The sequence below is a fragment of the Micropterus dolomieu genome, unplaced genomic scaffold (genome assembly GCF_021292245.1).
Source record: "Micropterus dolomieu isolate WLL.071019.BEF.003 ecotype Adirondacks unplaced genomic scaffold, ASM2129224v1 contig_14627, whole genome shotgun sequence".
Classification (NCBI taxonomy): domain Eukaryota; kingdom Metazoa; phylum Chordata; class Actinopteri; order Centrarchiformes; family Centrarchidae; genus Micropterus; species Micropterus dolomieu.
In genome coordinates, this window is record NW_025743613.1 from 29,836 (window position 1) to 48,148 (window position 18,313).

At 40.3% G+C, this 18,313-nt stretch overlaps 1 protein-coding gene across 1 annotated transcript in view; it reads left to right on the forward strand.

The window, feature by feature from the left end:
* LOC123966954 (matrix metalloproteinase-24-like) overlaps window positions 1-18,313 on the forward strand; it is a gene marked incomplete at its 3' end in the record, with an annotated part of 45,721 nt that overhangs the window by 13,793 nt on the left and 13,615 nt on the right. The gene's annotated exons all lie outside the window — the stretch shown is intronic.

The following is an 18,313-nucleotide window of genomic DNA, read 5'->3' on the forward strand; positions in this document are numbered from 1 at the left end:
TTTGACACAGATTCCAGTATATAAGGAACATGAAAACAGATTCCCTTTAAAATTTTGTTATTGTGACACAAATGCATTTTAATGCACTTCATTCAGCCCCCTATCCTACTAATGACGATTCAGCACCTCATAATTTACATCCAAAGCCAAGGTTCAGTGTCAGTGCAGAAACTAGTGCACCCTATATGTAGCGAGGTCGAAAGTAAAGCCAGATTGATGCTTGGGGATAATAGGAGTCCCACTGTAAATACAGGTTTTGAATTATTGTTAATTGTTGGATTTTCTTCGTTGATATCACCAAAACAACACTAGATGCATTAGTACTGTCCGTGATCGGTCTGTCATACTTTCAACTTCAAACTCTCCACAGTTACTGTGTTTACATTCTTTCATTTCTTTGTGCTGTAGAGCAACGTACTTGTAGAACTATATCTGTTACTGAACAAGAGACTATAGTGTAGTCGCAGTGTTTACGTTTATTCATTCACGCAGAGCGGTGATCGTGGTGAGCAGGAGCTGCATGGCTTTGCTAGATGTGTGTATCTGAAAAAGCAGCAGATCTTTAACGATGTCTTCCATCACCAGAGAATCGGTTCTTAAAGTCCCCACATGGTATTTCTGTAGCCCTGAGCAGCTAGAGCAGCAGTGTTCAAAGGCTCCTGCTATAACCTCTTAACATCCATCTATAAATCAAGCTCAAGGGTGTGAAGGTCGGTGTGGTGGATGGGCTTGTTGTACATCTGAGTTCATCTTCCATCACAGACCTGCAATAAATAATAGCCTTTTTTATCGAACGGGATCTTTTCCTTACTAAAAGACGTTGTCATTGAAATTGATCCTGATGATTTGGAAAATCACCCAAAATTGACCTTCTTGTCCAGTGGGGTTTGTATATTTTACATTTGGAACAGTTAGCTTTTATTATATAAAACAAAGATAAAACCGTCTTTGGCGAGAGATCACTCCTGGCCTTACATCATCTATATCCTGGCAGTCATTGATCCGTGTGTCTTCCAGCACGTGGCCAGGGACCTTTTGGGTGAGTGTTTGTGGGGTGTTATATGACACCACAGACATGAGGTCATAGCTATGAGCCCATCGGTCCCACCAGAGCGTTCTTCCAAAGGGTTTCACACTACATAAGTGTGTGTGTGCGCTGATGTTTGAATTTGAGATTATTCATGTATTCATCCATTTTCGTATCGTGGTGACAGCAGGCTATGCAAGGTAGTCTAGACCATCTTCTCTTCAGCAACGTTTTCCAGCTCAACCTGGGGGATCCCGAGGTTTTCCCATGCCAGATGAGATATATAATTTCTCCACCGTGTTCTAGGTCTACCCTAGAGTCTCATACCAGTTGGACTTGCCCAGAAAACCTCCAGAGGAATGCGTCCTGATCCTGATCAGAGGCCCGAACCACCTAGGTTTCTTCTGACATGAAGGATCAGGGTCTCCATTGATGTTTTCTGATATGGGTGAATGCTCTTAGAGCAGCTTTAGACACTGTAGACTGTTAGATGGTGATGGAACAGTGGATAAGACACACATTTGGTGTGAGAGACCCCCCCACACTTCACTGTGACACATCCACCAATGTGTCCCTGAGCAAGACACTTAACCTGTAGGTGCTCCAGAGGCGTTCAAACTCTAAATTTAAAAAGAAAAATTTAAAAAAGATCAGTTTTCTCTGAGAGTGCACTGGACTGGTTCTCCTCCTATCTCTCGGATAGCAGTTTTTCTGTGACGCTTGGTCCCTGCTGCTCTTCCCTTTGGTGTGCCTCAGGGTTCTGTCTTGGGTCCTGTATTCTTTCCTTAGTATTTGCCTTCCTTAGGTCAAATCAGTTGCAATTTTAAATGTCCCCCTCACAACCTTTACACTGATGATATCTAGCTTCATGTTTCTAAGACTGTAACTATAATTCAGTGTCCAGCATTGTGATGCTGCTCGACCCGAACCGTAGCAGTAGCTGCTGCTTGATTAATCGAGCAATCATTTCTTTCTATAAAATGGCTGAAAATGGTGAACAAGGTCCATCAATTTCCCGCAACCCAAGTCTTCAAATGTTGCCTTTCCAAACAACAGTCCAAATATATTATCAGGCTATACTTTTAAACACATTCATATAGGGCTGCAGCTAACGATGATTTTAGTATTCGGTTCTATCGCTTCGTTTTAAGAACTACATTTGTATGGCGGCGGCGCTGCCCACCCCAGTAACGGGATCAGCTGTGTACGTTGATAGGATAGATATTTATTAGTCCTTCAGGAAATTCATAGTGTGTCATACAGAAAACATCAGACCAACAACATCAACAGACCAACAAATTTGAATTTGAGAATGTTTGACAATTTAGTACTTAAACATTAAATCGATAATCAAGAAAGCTGTTGATAGGTTTTCTCTCTGTAATTGACGCTGCCAACAAAACCGTGCTTAAAGAAAAACGTAGGACAACCATTGTCACTTTCCTCCCCACCCACAGACACTCTTTATGAAACTCTTCTTGAACCCACATTGTCATCAAGCTAAAAACAGGGCTGTTATATTTGGTTTTTGAAAAGTTTGACATTTTCCAGACAGAGGATCTTCACCCTGCAGCGACAATATGCCATTTGGAAGATGCTTTTATCCAAAGTGCCTCACAGTAACATGACTGCATACATTTGAAGCTTGGATTGCCCCAGTGGGAGTTGACCCCTTAACCCTCACTGCGTTAGTGCTGTATTACAAAAGTTCATAGTCAGCATTCCTACAGTCACTGCTTTTATTCCTTGGTCAAATATGAAAGCTCAGTTCTCAGTGAAAAAATGGATAGGTTCTGATGAAAATAATTGATGTAACCTTAAACTCTATTTTAATGAGGCTGCGTTTTTCAGACGACGTGGAAAATGACAGGCCACTTTATAAGATTTATGCATCCACACACAGGAGGGCATTTAATTCTCTATATATTTATGTATTTTTGTATAAATCAAATAAAACCAAAACGTTTATCTACAGAGCTTCACAGAACCAACGGGTAAAGCTCTCCGCTCCCTCCTGCTGCTCCGAGCAAGATGCCAGGAAGCCAGAAATCAAGCCACCAGTCGGGCTTCTACAGTCTCTTCAGATACCCCCTGAGCCGCACCACTCACTTTCCTCTGACAGACGAGAAACAATCACAGTAGGCACCGTGCGAGCGAGTGAAAGTGTGTGAGAGAAAGCTGTTCTGAACATTTGTGACAAATACATCCCTGGCGGTGAGGAACTCTTGTTGTGTTGCTGCTTAGATGGAGACAGAGAGAGTGGGAGATTGAAGAAGAAGTGTGTGTGTGTGTTTGTAGTTCTGATAAACTGAGGCACTTTGTTGTGTATATTTGGTTGGAGTCAGGCAAAATAAGCACTTTGGTTAGTCAAAGATCATGCTTTCAGTTAAATGTCGAACACGTCATGTCTCGTGCCTCAAGGTGCTGCAGACTTGTTTCTACAATAAATGTTTTCAGTAACCAATACAACTGCAGTTGTTCTGAGAGCATAATAAAGAGTGGATATTTTAGTGGAAAACCAAATAAAATACACTGTCATGGAACATTTTCTTGATGCCTTCAGTGTCAACATTTTGAGACTTTACAAAATAGGATCATAATGATGAACATTTTCCTCATTATGTTAATAGGAAATGTAATCCTGGCAGCATTATATTTCCAAATAATCGTCCGTCTATCCATTACCTTCAACCGGTTCTCCTTAAAGACGTAGTTTGGGGGCTGGAGCCTATCCCAGCTAACACATGGCGAGAGGCGGGGAACCTGGACGACCGGACCAGTCAGTTCTACAAAGTGCTTGCACATGACGTGTATGTAAATGCTCTGATAGATAAGGTTGTATTTTTACCTTTTACTTCAAAGAGCTCTGTGCTTTACCATCTTATCTTTGATCTGTTCAATTCAATAATTAAAAAAGCATTTCAAAATAGCCCCGAGTGTCTGCAGATATGCCTGTCAACGTTGTTGGGGCTGTGAAGGTGTATTAGAGGTCAGAGCCAGGTCAAAGCTGTAGTGAAACCAGAACTTCTGGGTTCAAACCTCATTCAAAATCTCATTGACATTTGTAAAAACACAAGTAACTAAAAATCCAACCTTGCAGCATAACCTTTATATATTAAAGAATGTGATTTAAAGAAAAATTATCCAGTTTCTCAGTTTTTTGGCACCTTAAACAAACCCTTATTTACCATAATCCCTTGACCATTGTGGATTAAACATGACTGCTTGAAAGCAGGTCAGATACAACAGTGTTAGTTTACAGCTAAAGAGAGTTCAGGTGGATATTATGCATATAGGTGACACACTGGCATATTTTTATGGGAGCTTTTGTATGCCAACAACACAATCATGTCAATCACAAAGGCTTCAGTTGCTAATTTTGATTTGTGCTAGAATGTAGAAAGTAGGGCTGGGCAATATGGCCAAAAGTGTTATCACGATAAAACATTATATTGATAATTATCACGCTAAATGTTAAATCATTATTTATTTAATTGGTGTTTTAAAATTTTCTTTACGGTCAGAACATGAACTAACATTTGATGCCAATCATTGGATCACTTCACAAATCTGAGGCAGAACATTCAAAACTATTATGATAAAATCTTTTTTCAGTCCCGTTTCCCCAATAAAATAAATATCTTACCAGTGATTAAATCAAACAGTTTATTGAACATATGTTAAATTGTTATTGAGGAAAATTATATCACTATAATTATTGTTTTATTGCCCAGCCCTTGAATAAAGTCTCAAGAACGTGCTTAATTTTTTTTTAAAGGACGGGTGAAAGTTATATGAATGAGACATTTCATTTCTACTGATGCTTAATCTCATTCATTTGTGTTAAACTTGAGTTCGCCTCACCATTTTTTTGCCAGGAAGGAAAACCCAGAGTTTATACCAGCTAATAAATTTGATCCCTTTCAGGGATTGTCTCTACATCATCTTTTCCTGCCAAGTGTACAAATAGTGGAAGTAAATTTCATTACCAAACATCTACTAATCTGCCTCTTCAGTTCCCGTCCTCAGCCAGCGAGGGAAGCCTCCCTGACAAAACGATGCTGACTCCTTTTTCATTTTCCGTACAAACATGAAACCGCACCAGCAGACATCAGCTCTCTGGGTGCAACGACGAACAGTGATTTCATTCATTAATCACTCGATGTTCAGCATCGCAGACTGTGTTGACTTTCTTCAGTGAAATCTTATTGTTGTACGTGATGTTTGTGAGCACAGGGAGGTGAGTACACAGAGTCCAGAGTGATTCACTTCCATTTTCAGTTCCTCCGAGATCAGACCGGCTCTGATCAAATGGGACTTTTTATTCTGCTCAGGCAGACGGCTGGGGACTGAACATTAGCTCCACCCTGAACAATTACAACAGAAAAACGCTCCTTACACATGAATGCAACAGAAACAATAACCCACTAAAAGAATATATAATAGAAACAGGAGCTATGCAGTGACTTAAAGTGAATCGCTGAAAACATCAGGTCTGTGTGAGCTTTGACTAGAGCTCCACTCTCGTTATGTCTTCTTCTTCTGCGATGGTTTAATGGCACCTTCTGGAGAATTAGCTCCACCAGCTGTTTACCTCCAACTAATAATCATATAACAGTAGTGGATGGAAACAAGTGTCATTCACGTTTTCTTCTGCAGATTTTATTTGGATATTCTGTTATAATTTGTGCTGCATTTGGCCGGAAACTTGAAAATTGTGGCATCCGGTGTCTGGTCAGATTCTTAGGCTACGTTCAGCCCAGATCTGATTTTTTTTGCCTGAAAGTGACCCGCATGTGTTACAGGTACCGGGCCGCGGCACCCATATGTGTCCACACATGTCACAAGAAAAATGGTGAGACAGAGAGACGTGGTGTTTCCTATATGAAATCTCAGCAGTTCTTTATTGAAATTTCCTTTATACCATCAGAATTGTCTTTGTTTCAGTTTCCCAGTATTTATCAGTACTGTCTTGTACATGTCTTGTGTTCTTGGACACATTGTTCATGTTCTTAACATAACATGCAATAAAACTCCAAACACAAAATTATACACATTTTACTTCCATATCTCCAGATATCCATCTGTCCAAATACTTTTGGCTATTCCTGCAGTGCAAATTACACTGAGACACTGACGCCATGAAATATGACTCTGACTCGCTGACAGTAAGACACTATTCATCACTAACACATATATAAAAATGTGTACAATAACAACATTGTCAATAGTTTTAAACATAACACCATTCCAAAATATTCCAACATGCTACATCGTTTATGGAGCCAGCCAGTATGTTACTCTAACCCCAAAATAGTGGAGACGTGTGGCCCACGCTAGCAGCTTACGCTAACATGCTATTAACAGAGTAACCCGCCTCATGTGAAACCATATCTCCAAAACCTGCTCATTTTACTCTTATACTTTAACTCAACTTATCTCTCAGCATTCACTAACGAACTACAGTGATTTCTGTGATGATTTAACACATTACTAACCTGAAATACAGGGAAAAGGGTGAGACAGAGAGACGTGGTGTTTCCTCGCTGAAATCTCCGCAGTTATTGAGGGAAAACAGCGCTCTTGAGCATGGTCCCTGAGGGTAAACCACAGTCTCACACCGCCACCTACTGCCGGGAGGCAGCTACAGCAGGCCAACCATTCACACTTGTTTTCAACCACATACACAGACATCACCTTAGATGATTTAACACCATAAAATCAAATGCAATGTGATCACACTCTAGGGGTCACATTTCTCAAGTGTTCACAAATTTCTGACCTTCCGTTTCTGGTGCTGTACAATGCATCTGTCCAACTCTCTAATCTCTCTCTCTCTCTCTCTTCCCCCCCCCCCCTCCGTACTGTGCCGCACGGTCAAGTAGCATGCACATAACTCAGAAGAGGGCACGCGGTGGAAGAAAGGGAATTTGTGAGCAGATGATAGCGATGGTAGAGAAGAAAGAGAGCCGCATGTTTAATAATGGCTTTTGTGCAGTTTTTTCGTTCAACGCGGCGCCGTCTTCGCTACCACGGTGACCTGTCAGCCTTAGCAATGCTTATCCCTCCCCAGATGCACCTTTTCATCCAAATAGGGACACTTCTGTTGCAAAAAAACAAGATGACAACAGCCAAAATGTCAAACTCTAGGCAACGGTAGTCCACAAACCCATTGGTGACGGCTCGTTGACCATGTCCATGCCTGAAACATGGATTTGCTAATTTTAGGCTATTTAGGCACAGGTCTTGCTGCTTAACTGAGAGGTTTGGCTGATTTTGTTGAATTAAAAGATGCGTTTGTGTTTATTCTTGAAACTAAGGTGTTGAAACAAGTATCATTGTGGTATCTATATGGAAAAAAGCATTGTATTGGCACTGGCTCTAGCAAATTACCCAGCCCTACTTTAACACTAAGCTCACCAAAGAGCATTTCTAGTAAGAATAAAAAGCTCAAGTGGTGAAAGGAGAAGGCCGTTGCACCGGAAGCTAAAAAGGTGATAACTCTAAAAACAAAAAGGCATAATAGTGATTACCTGTTCTTGGAGAGAAGGCAGAAAGTGAGTGTGCAGGAAAGCATGAATCATAGGTGAACCTTTTAAGAGTACGCTCGCTGCTCTCCAGGTGCTGCTATTTTAATCTCTGTCTGACACATCCCTAATGGGGTGGTGCGGTGGAAGTTGAGACATATTTCATTTGGGACACCCAGGTGAGTTTGATTATGTGCAATGTAAGGTACACAGTTCAGTACCGGCCACAGCCGAACAGCTGAAACAGAAAATAAAAGGTGCACGTACACACAGACATAAACATAAGAGTGAGATGTTTATGAGCAGAGGTGTCTTTTTCTACTCTTGGACTTCTTTATGTCATTCTTCATTTCATTTTTCTTACCTTTTTAATTTTTTGTTTAGTTTTTGGACAAATTGTGATATCTGACATTTTGAGATATTCTGCACGCAATAAAAAAGGTCTGCATCTGCAGGCAGCCTTGTCAATGTTTGGAGCATTAAGTTTCCTCAGTCACCACTGTCTTTTCTAAGTATTAACATGTTTCTCCCATCTTAAAGGACAGCTAATCTAATATAAAACCATTAATGGCTAGTGTTAAATATATATTGTTATACTGTAGAGAATAATGCCGCTGAATGACTTTCGACAAACTGTACCCTGCTCTCGCTTAAACACCAGCCTCACTCTGAAATCTACAGCAGAACCCAAGTTATCTTTCTATTTCTTTCATTAATAAAGCTTCCATCTAAAACGGCACGCTACTGGCTGAGATAACCATGTAGATAAGATTAGACTGTACTCTGCATGGAATAATGGAATTAAACATGACTTTTCTTTGTTTTGATATCAGCATTATATATCAGCCATCGGCCACTGAAAAACCCGTATTGGTCGACCACTAAAACTGAATTGTTTGTCTCACAAAACAAAGAGATATAAAGACACCACCATGGGCATGTTTTACTATTTTCCAACATGTTATAGGATAACTGATTTATCAAGAACATAACTAACAGATCAATTAATTAATTATGAAAATGATCATTACATGCAGCTTTCTGAGTCCCACAGTTAGCATCACGTCTCAGTTCTTTGTCCCTTCATGCTGAATTTAGTATTTTATTGAATTCTACTTTTGGGTCAGCATTTTGTCAGTGTCTCCTCAGTGAAGCTTAGAAACCACTATAACACCTTGCGGTAGTTTCACAAACTAATATTGGAGGAAATGTTCAGTAAGCGAAGCAGCCCACTTATCAGGCCCAGTTTGACATGGGGAAGTGCCTGGCGGGTTGCACCCGATGCACTCAAGCTGAGAGATGGTAAATAGTTTAGCAGGGGGGAAGATGAGGTCTATTTTTATCCAGCAGACAGACGGAGGAGACTCACTGGCAGGCTGACGCACAGGTTGAGGCATCACAGAGAGAGACAGACAGACAGACAGACAGACAGAGACAGCCAGTCAGGTCGACAGACAGGCAGCTGGACATTGATGCAAACCGACAGGCAGGCAGGAAACAGGGGTGCAGCTCGGTACAAACCTCTGTGCTGGAAGTTTTTCACTGCATGAGGAGAATATCAGTGCCCACTGCACAAAAAAACACTTGTAGTTTGTAAAATATAAATATATTTTGAAGTATAAATTTCAGCTTCTTTGTTTGTATGCAGTTTGTTTTATGTGACAGTAAATTGAATATGACTTTTTATAGACTAAACCAAATGATTACTGTAATCATATGTGACCAACAGTTAGTAGTTCTTGTCACATCACACAGCTGTTCTCCACTACGCTTTATTTATTTCTAGCATTTTCGACCATCTTCTTTAATCACCACCCTGTGATGCACTTGTATTTAAGTTCACTCTGGACTGCACTTCTTTCTGCCACATCACAGTCGTACTAGAGTATTTTCTAATAAATACATATTTAATATATCCTTCACTTTGATGGGGTGTCATGAAATATACAACCATTTTGTGGTTGGAGATACTGTCTATGCTCTGCTGTTGAAAATTGTTTATTGGTTTGTCTAGTTTGACAAAGTCCTGGCCAAGTGGCACATTAAAAAACAGTGTAGAGATTAAATTATACTAACATATCAGCATTAATGTAGTAACAATACATTAATAGTTGCTAATGTTAATTTTGCATGTAGCAGCAGTTTGACTGTAGTGTTTGATAGCATCCCTATACTCTCTCCATTAGGTAGCGGATCATTAATAAAGGGGTCTGTGTATCACTGATGTTTCAGTTCTGCACCCATACGTCCACCATATGGATTTTTTAAAATAATGTACATTTACCGAGCTACTTAAGCTGTGAATTGAAAATATGCCTTATTAAATACCTTGAACAAAGAGATGAATGCAGCTTTAGTTTGAGACATATCTGAAGCTTTTATGTTGTTTCCAGTAGCAACAGATAGAAACAAAATACTGCGTCAGACTTCAGAGCTGCAGTGGAAAAGGTTATTTGTTTTATAGAATAGAATTTGGACTGTGGGGTGGCAATTTTGTTTGTTGCTGATGTTTTTATGTAATTTATGTAACTGAATAGATGAGTGGTCGAGAGAGAGAGAGAGAGAAACGAGCGGGTGAGCAGGAGAGACAAGCTAAATGGAAATTTTGTCTCATGTTTGGAGACAGAAGGTTTACTGGAACATTTACATGCATGATTAGCCACAAGAACGACAGTCTGTTGTACTTTTGTGTGAATTTAATTTGGTGCTTGACCCCAAACTGATGGGGCTGACCGCTGCCTCACATACACTGAACCAAATTATAAACGCAAAACACTTTTGTTTTTGCTCCCATTCATCATGAGCTGAAGTCAAAGATCTAAAACTTTCTCTATGTACACAAAAGGCCTATTTCTCTCAAATATTGTTCACAAATCTGTCAAAATCTGTGTTAGTGAGCACTTCTCCTTTGCAGATATAATCCATCCACCTCACAGGTGTGGCATATCAAGATGCTGATCAGACAGCGTGGGGATTGCACAGGTGTGCCTCAGGCTGGCCGCAATAAAAGGCCACCCGAAAATGTGCAGTTTCACTGTATTGGGGTAGTCCTGCCATGACATATAGGCCCAGTGCATAAACACATTTAGGCATGAGCATCGATTTTGATTTCATGGGAATGGGATATTTTATAGCCTAATTGTATGTTTCTCTAAAACTCCACTAAGCAGACCAGGCATCTGTGATACTCTGGTCTTTATTTGAGTTTTTGTTGTATCAGAACTACTCATCCAAGTACAATTTGTTCCAAGAGACGGAGTAAATATACTAAATGTAAACCATTACTACCTACTTAATATAAATAAAATCTCAAGCTGCCACTGAAGAAGTCATTGTGAGAAATTACTATTATAAATTTGTATTGTTTTTTTTTTCCTTGTCATGTTGCACCCCACCTCTCCAGGAATATCTATTGTTTTAATTCTTTTTAGCAGCGCAAGCTTTTTCAGGTGGTTTCCTATAATATTTTGTTTAGTGTTCTGTAGTCATTTGTTTGTATCGATCTGTTGTGGCGGGAAGGTTTTCAACAGCAGCACTTAAAAAATGTGGCTTTGTCATGAGTGCAGTTAGTGTAGTTATCTTCTGAAAAATGGGTAGGATTGATCATTTTCCTTTGTCTTGTATGATGTATGTATGTATTATTTGATGTTATATGTTATATTGAATTGTGATATCTGGCATTTTGAGATAATCTGCATGCAATGAAAAAGGTCTGCATCTGCAGGCAGCCTTGTCAATGTTTGGAGCATTAAGTTTCCTCAGTCACCACTGTCTTTTCTAAGTATTAACATGTTTCTCCCATCTTAAAGGACAGCTAATCTAATATAAAACCATTAATGGCTTGTGTTAAATATATATTGTTACACTGTAGAGAAACTGTACCCTGCTCTCGCTTAAACACCAGCCTCACTCTGAAATCTACAGCAGAACTCAAATTATCTATTTCTTTCATTAATAAAGCTTCCATCTGAAACAGCACCAGCAGAGATAACCATGTAGATTAGACTGTACTCTGCATGGAATAATGGAATTAAACATGACTTTTCTTTGTTTTGAGCCATCGGCCACTGAAAAACCCGTATTGGTCGACCACAAGAACATGACTAACAGATCAATTAATTGTGAAAATGATCATTACATGCAGCTTTCTGAGTCCCACAGTTAGCATCACGTCTCAGTTCTTTGTCCCTCCATGCTGAATTTAGTATTTTGTTGTTGTTCTACTTTTGGGTCAGCATTTTGTCAGTGTCTCCTCAGTGAAGCTTAGAAACCACTATAACACCTTGCGGTAGTTTCACAAACTACACCAACTAAACAAACCACTTAAAAAAATGTGGTTTTGTCATGAGTGCAGTTAGTGTAGTAATCTTGATGAATGTCCATAAATTTTTACTTCAAACTCAAGACCTGTTGCCCGGCTGACATAATGTTATAAGTGCTGTCACGATGTGATTCACAGTGTTGCATTATGCAAATCCTTTGCAGAAATATGGGCCTGAAATGCTGTGGTTTTATTGGATAAATCACAAATTGGTTTCGCAAGAAAATATATAAATATAGTGAATCTTGCCGCAGCCTCTCACAACATTTAATGACCTAAAAACGTCCACTGAAAAGGCTAATCCATCAATTTATCTCTGCATTTGCTAAAACAATATTGTTGAAATCAAATTTCCCATCATCGCTTTTATGGATTTATGAACACTAAAGTCAGATGCCTGTCCAATAAGTTTCCTCTGGCGACAGGATGCAGACAATGAGCTCCAGTGTCAATGTCAGACGCTTTGTGTGCTCGACCGTCCGACCCAGCGTCCTCTCTGAGACATTTTGAAGCATTTTATCATCGACTGCCACTTCCTGCTGCGCTTCTCAAAGACAGCAGTCATTATTCGAGCAACCACAAGAGAGTCATTTTAAGTGACTAATGCTGCTGACGTCCATCTCGGTTGGTGACATCACAGCTCCAGCGGCGCAGTGTGAGGACGTTCGACAGGAGAGAGCTTTAGCCCACCAGGTCCAACATTTAAAAGCACAAATCTTTAAGTCACTGGACTTCTTTCATCTTCCTCACTTCTTTTTTCATGATTTTATTTCAAAGTGAAAAGGAAGTCACTTTATATAAGAAGGGATAATATAGGCTTCCTGTTTTTAGTAGGATGTCTTCACATCACCCAACTGAGCACAGGATCAGTCAGCAAAGTGACTGTTGACCGAATAATCGCTGATGCCGCTTCAGGCTCAATAAATAAACATTCAATTCTGAAACGCACACATTCACACACTTCACCTGCCTGCCTCCCACGCTCACACCAAACTGCAAAAACAAAATAACAAAAGAGTTTTGTTTTACATGTTTTGTTTGCTGTCGTCCTCTGAGTTTTCTGAAGCTCCGGTTCACAATCGCTGGACTATTTCTGCAGCCCTGCACAGATATTAAAAGTGATTGCAGCAGTTAAGCTGGAATCATCAGGATTCACTGCACTCTCACAGCCTTCATGCAAGTGAAATGTGATTTTAAAACATTAAAGCATCGTTCAATTATTTAAATTAAAACACTTGTTATTGTGTTGCACCCTCCTGTGATTTTTATTAGCTGTGATATTTATGGCAGAGTTCATAGCAGAGTTTCATGAGCAGGGCCACACCTCAGACATGCCACATCCGGCTTTCTTATAAATACCCTCCTAACCCTCTCCTCCTCTTTTGCGCTCATATTCAACACTCCTTCCTCCCACCCTACTTCTCTCTCCTGTGTCTTCCTCTTCGTAGGATCCTGAGGGGGGTCCGTCGTGCCCGGGTGCTATACATAGAAAAGAAAGGCAGCTACTAAAGCATACTGCTGTGTCAAACAAGTCCAAACTGTCTCTTTGCCTTCTTTATTTAAAATGTGATGTGACATCTTTGTCTTGTAGCTTGGCACGTGATTGTTGAGCGGTGGGGGGAAAAAAATGTAGGTTCCAGTTTTCAGGAAGGAAGTTGAGATTAGAAAGCCATAAAGCACCTGGTGAAGTAATCGTTTGAATAATTTGGTTTTGATCGTCAACATCCTGAAGACATTATTTTGTCTGTTTATCTGCAGTCAAACTCATCCTTTAAGTAAAGTGTTTTCCTGCATGGAGGCAACTGCTGCCGTGCAGGGAGCACCTTAATAATCCAGGACTGCTTCTCCTCTGGTGATCTCTGTTTTTTTGTTCACGAGGCGGCGGTTACTGAGGTGTGTGTGTGTGTGTGTGTGTGTGTGTGTGTGTGTGTCGCTGTGGGTTCTGAAAGTCCCAGAACATCCAATGAATCACTGTCCAGCAGCTATATGAAACTATTCTGTCCAAGTCAGATAAGAATATTAATTAAACATGCGGTAACAGTAACATAAATCACTGGTTTTATACTTGCCAATGCTTTATGTTACTGTACTCATGTTGTGTGTGTGTGTGTGTGTGTGTGTGTGTGTGTGTGTGTGTGCAGAGCTTTGATGGCACTGTAGTAATTGTTGTATAATAGCAGCTGGTGAATTATTTAATTCAAACTGCTTCCTCTGAGCCAGCAGCAGCTGCCCCACTCGTCAGTAATAGTGCACAGGGACACACGCACACACATGAACACCCTAAAACATTGGCATACACCAAGGAGGGCGAGGATGCGCACAAAACACCAAGACATACTTACGCACACACTTGCACATATATACACAGCCACACATGAGCACGCACACACATTCAGAGACACAGACGTACTGACTAATGCAGTGTCGAGGTCCTTAGAGACTTCATGCAGAGAGTGCTCTGTGAAACAAATAGATCAGGACTTCTTTAGGCTCCAGTTCTCTGTCAAAACCTTTTTTGGCAACTTTGTAAAAATCTATTAAAGATTTGGTATGAAGGAACTGGCTGAAAAATGTCATATCCTAACCTCAGAATCAGATTTAGAATGAGGTTTATTGCCAGATACATTTTCACATACGAGGTGTATATATATTGGTGCTTAACAGAACATAAATATAGAAAATAAAGATATAGAAGATAAATAAAGATATCAAAAATGTATACAAAATAATAAAAATAATACTATAATAATGGGGGGAAAATGATAAAAATATACAGGATATTAACAAGCAATGTGCAAAAATTCACAATATGAGCATAAAGCTAATTTATTGCTTGATGAAATCTCCACACGTCTTTAGTCCACATTGTCTAGTAACTGTGTGGCCATTATTTCTCTCTTTTTATTGTATCTTGACAGTTGAAATGAAATTGTTTTGTTGATTCTCGCCTGGAGCTCTGTTTTTCTTTTTCTTTATCAGTGCCTGGATAGAACAGGATTCAATTACAGGAATCAGATTGAGACGCTTTGTTAGAGAACTTTTCATCACCACAGAATTTTAATTGGATTGTAAGCAAGTCGGTTTCCTTTCGGCTCTCGGACCATGTGGCACGTTGTGTTCACATTTACACTAAGGATTAAAAGCGGATTAGGATCACAATCTGAATAAATTCACTAAACACTGGAGTTGGAGGCCGGCACTCGAAGAGCTTTCACCACAGAGCTTCTCGTCTTTGCAGCGGCTACCTGGATCCAAACAAATGTGCTGAGCATCAAGACGGTAATCAGTCGGTACAGTGGAGTTTACAGATGATGTTGACTGGCGGTAAACAAAAACAATTCAAGTTACATCTGCACAGTCTGTGAGTGAGGTTGTTCAGTCAGACAGACAAAGGTCGTCCGTGTGAGTGTGGAAGTCATTCAGTATCAGAGCACTAGTGTGAAATTTATCATGACAACCTTTTAGGAAGAAATAAGTCATAACATTGCTGCTTCTATCCAACCACCACAGTTTGGGTGTGAAAGTGTTGCGTGAAGTAGCTAGTTATATGATTACTTGCTTTGTTTATGAGTTTAACCATCAAACTCTATGATTTCTTATAATCAAAATAAATGCATAATTTAATAAAAATCACCGTTTGGGCAGATCTTTCTTGTCGGCATGCTGCTCAGAATAAACGTTAGGATTTGATTGCGATTTATGAAAGTAAAATTGATTTCACGGAGCAGAGGCTTGTGAGAGGCTTCTTTCTTCCCATCACAATGTCAGTTTGTTGTTGGAGCAGAAGACATAGGTCTGTTTGTGTTTTAGATTCTGGTAAATATATTTTCAACATGTGAAAAGGTTCCACAGGATCTCTTGGACAGATTTCTTGGCAAAAGCGCTTTGCATACATTTACACAGTGGGTAGGTGGGTTTATGAGTAAAGTGCAACCGCAGTGATGGCGGCTTATTAATTCTGCCTGCAACCCAGATTTTTCTTTAGGAACAAAATCACAACACATCACAACAACCGGTCAAGATGCGTCACAGAAAATAACAAATCAGACACATAGAGCACTTCAACGATGAAAAAAGATGCAGTTCTCACACCTAAACAAAAGCATTTTTTCAAATTTGCTACCTCTTTGGTTTGGGTTTTGTTAAGTTTCGGCAAATGGAAGTACTTCATTAAGATTAGGGAAAGTTTGTGGACATTGTTAGAAGAAGTCAGTGTTTTAATAACTGTCGAAAATGTGTGCGCCCAGCCATCGAGCCCGACCTCATGTCTTGCAACTTATAGTAGCATAGCAAAGGCAATGTCAACGTGCTGACAGCCGTCCATACTGTTAGTTTTCTGGAAGAGTCTGTATTCACACAACCAGACACACGAGTTGTCAAGACGGCATCAGCTTTAAGTCGTAGGAATGTTTCCAATTCTGTTTTATAACCCAAACTCACTCCAAGCTGATTTTGTGCCTGAACCCTAAACAAACCTTAACCATAGCCTTGTCAGATCATAAAACGTATTTATTTGGAAAGCACGCACTCCTGCTGACGGAGGCGGAAGTTACAAATGACGCTTTTTGTCATTTAATTTGGGCTTTTTAAATTAATTTGAGAGAACGGAGCTCTTTAGATATTTTATGAACCGCAACAAAAAGAAAACAGATCCCTCCTTAAATATCAAATGTTGTTGGCAGACTTTAATAGTGCCCGGTTGAATGTTTTTTTGGTACGTAATTGTGCCTTTTTTCCTTTTTGAAATGATTTTAGGAAGAAAACATGTGAAAGTTTATGTTGACAGGGAGTATTTTCCTCTCCCAGGGGGGGAGAAAGTGACAGACTGAATCCTTCAGCGCTGGTAACCTCCCTGCGTCCGTCATGGTACTTAGGCAGACGTTCATGTTGTAGCTGGTTGCTGGTTGCTGGGCTTGGACGAGCTGGGAGAGGCTGGCACACACTTTGAAATATTAATGACCTACTGTGGAGAAGGGCTCAACCTCCCCCTCGTTCTCTCTCTCTCTCTCTCTCTCTCTCTCTCTCTCGCTCTCTCTCTCTCTCTCTCTCTCTCAGGAGGGGTTGTGAGATCGTGTTATGTCATATTAAAGTGACAGGCGCACTGCAAAAGTGAAAATACGACACAATAAGAAGCATCCGAGCAAACTTGTGGATTCAGCATCGATTTTGGATCAGTGTGAATTAAATTTTCTGTGAACGTTTCGGGCGGAATCGCTCTCTCCACATCCTTTCATCTCTTTCTCTCAGTTTCTCTCTGACATATTCGATAAATCTCTCAGTGTCCTCTTTCTCTTCCCTCAGCCAGAGTCTGTATTTTTGTTTCAGTTTCTCACCCCACCCTTGATTCCCTCCTTTTCCTTGTTCTGCTTTGGCACATCAGAGGAGAACTCCACTAAAGACAGAAACTGAATGTGAAAAGCTAAATGTGCTGGGTGAAGACTTGCTCTTTATTTCAGGATGTTGTCGACGGACCAGTGGGTTGCGTTTTCTGTACTGTACAGCAGGTTTGTCAGTCTGACACTGTGTGATTATGACTCAGAGAAAGGAGTACGAATTTTGACGCAAATTGCAGCAATCGGTTGCCAAGGGTTTCAAAGTACCTCCATATCCTCCATGAGCTGTGTGTCACTGCAGCTGCTGACATGTTGGTGAGCAGGACAAACCAGTGCGTCTCACCCTCTGCTGTAAAGTCACAAAATGTCTGTTCTTTTGAGCCCCTTTCAGACGTAGATTATGCTGCACTGCCAGCTTCATCGAGCTGTTAAAGTGATTTCACTCACACATAGTGGACTTTGGCTACTTTTTGCTCGCCCTATATTTGCCACAATGGTTCACAAGCACGACATGAATGCTGCAGAACATCGGACTGTTGAAAGATTTAATGTTATGAAGACACATTTGTTTTACCATTAAAGCCATCATGAGTAACGCTCACCCCAGCCTCTCACAGTAAATCCCTAAATACAATTTCTACAAGTTTCCTGATTCATTAGGTAGATAACGCTGCCCAGGTACAGAGTGACAAAACATTACAGCTGGTCAGATTAGTATTGTGCTTTTATTCTCTTTTGACCCAAACTGTGTGGGGAGAGAAGATTCTCCCTGTTGAATTGGCTCATTCGTGTTTTTACTTGTATAAAAGATTGTGTTTACGTGAGAAATGGATTACAGTGACCTTAATAAGGTGAACAAGACGTGCATTTAATCTCTCTGTGTGCAGCTGCTGCAACACTTAGATTAATCCGACACAGACGCGTATTCAGACATGAGACATGTAACTTTGCCATCACATTTATCTAAAGAGATTCACGTCTGAAAGGAGATTTCTGATTGATGTAACACAAGGACGCCTCGCCCTGTAAGCAGTTCCAGGAAATTTGTGGTTGTAAACACTGGGGGGGGGGGTTTTGGGGGGGGGGGGGTTTTTAGGAAAGAGAA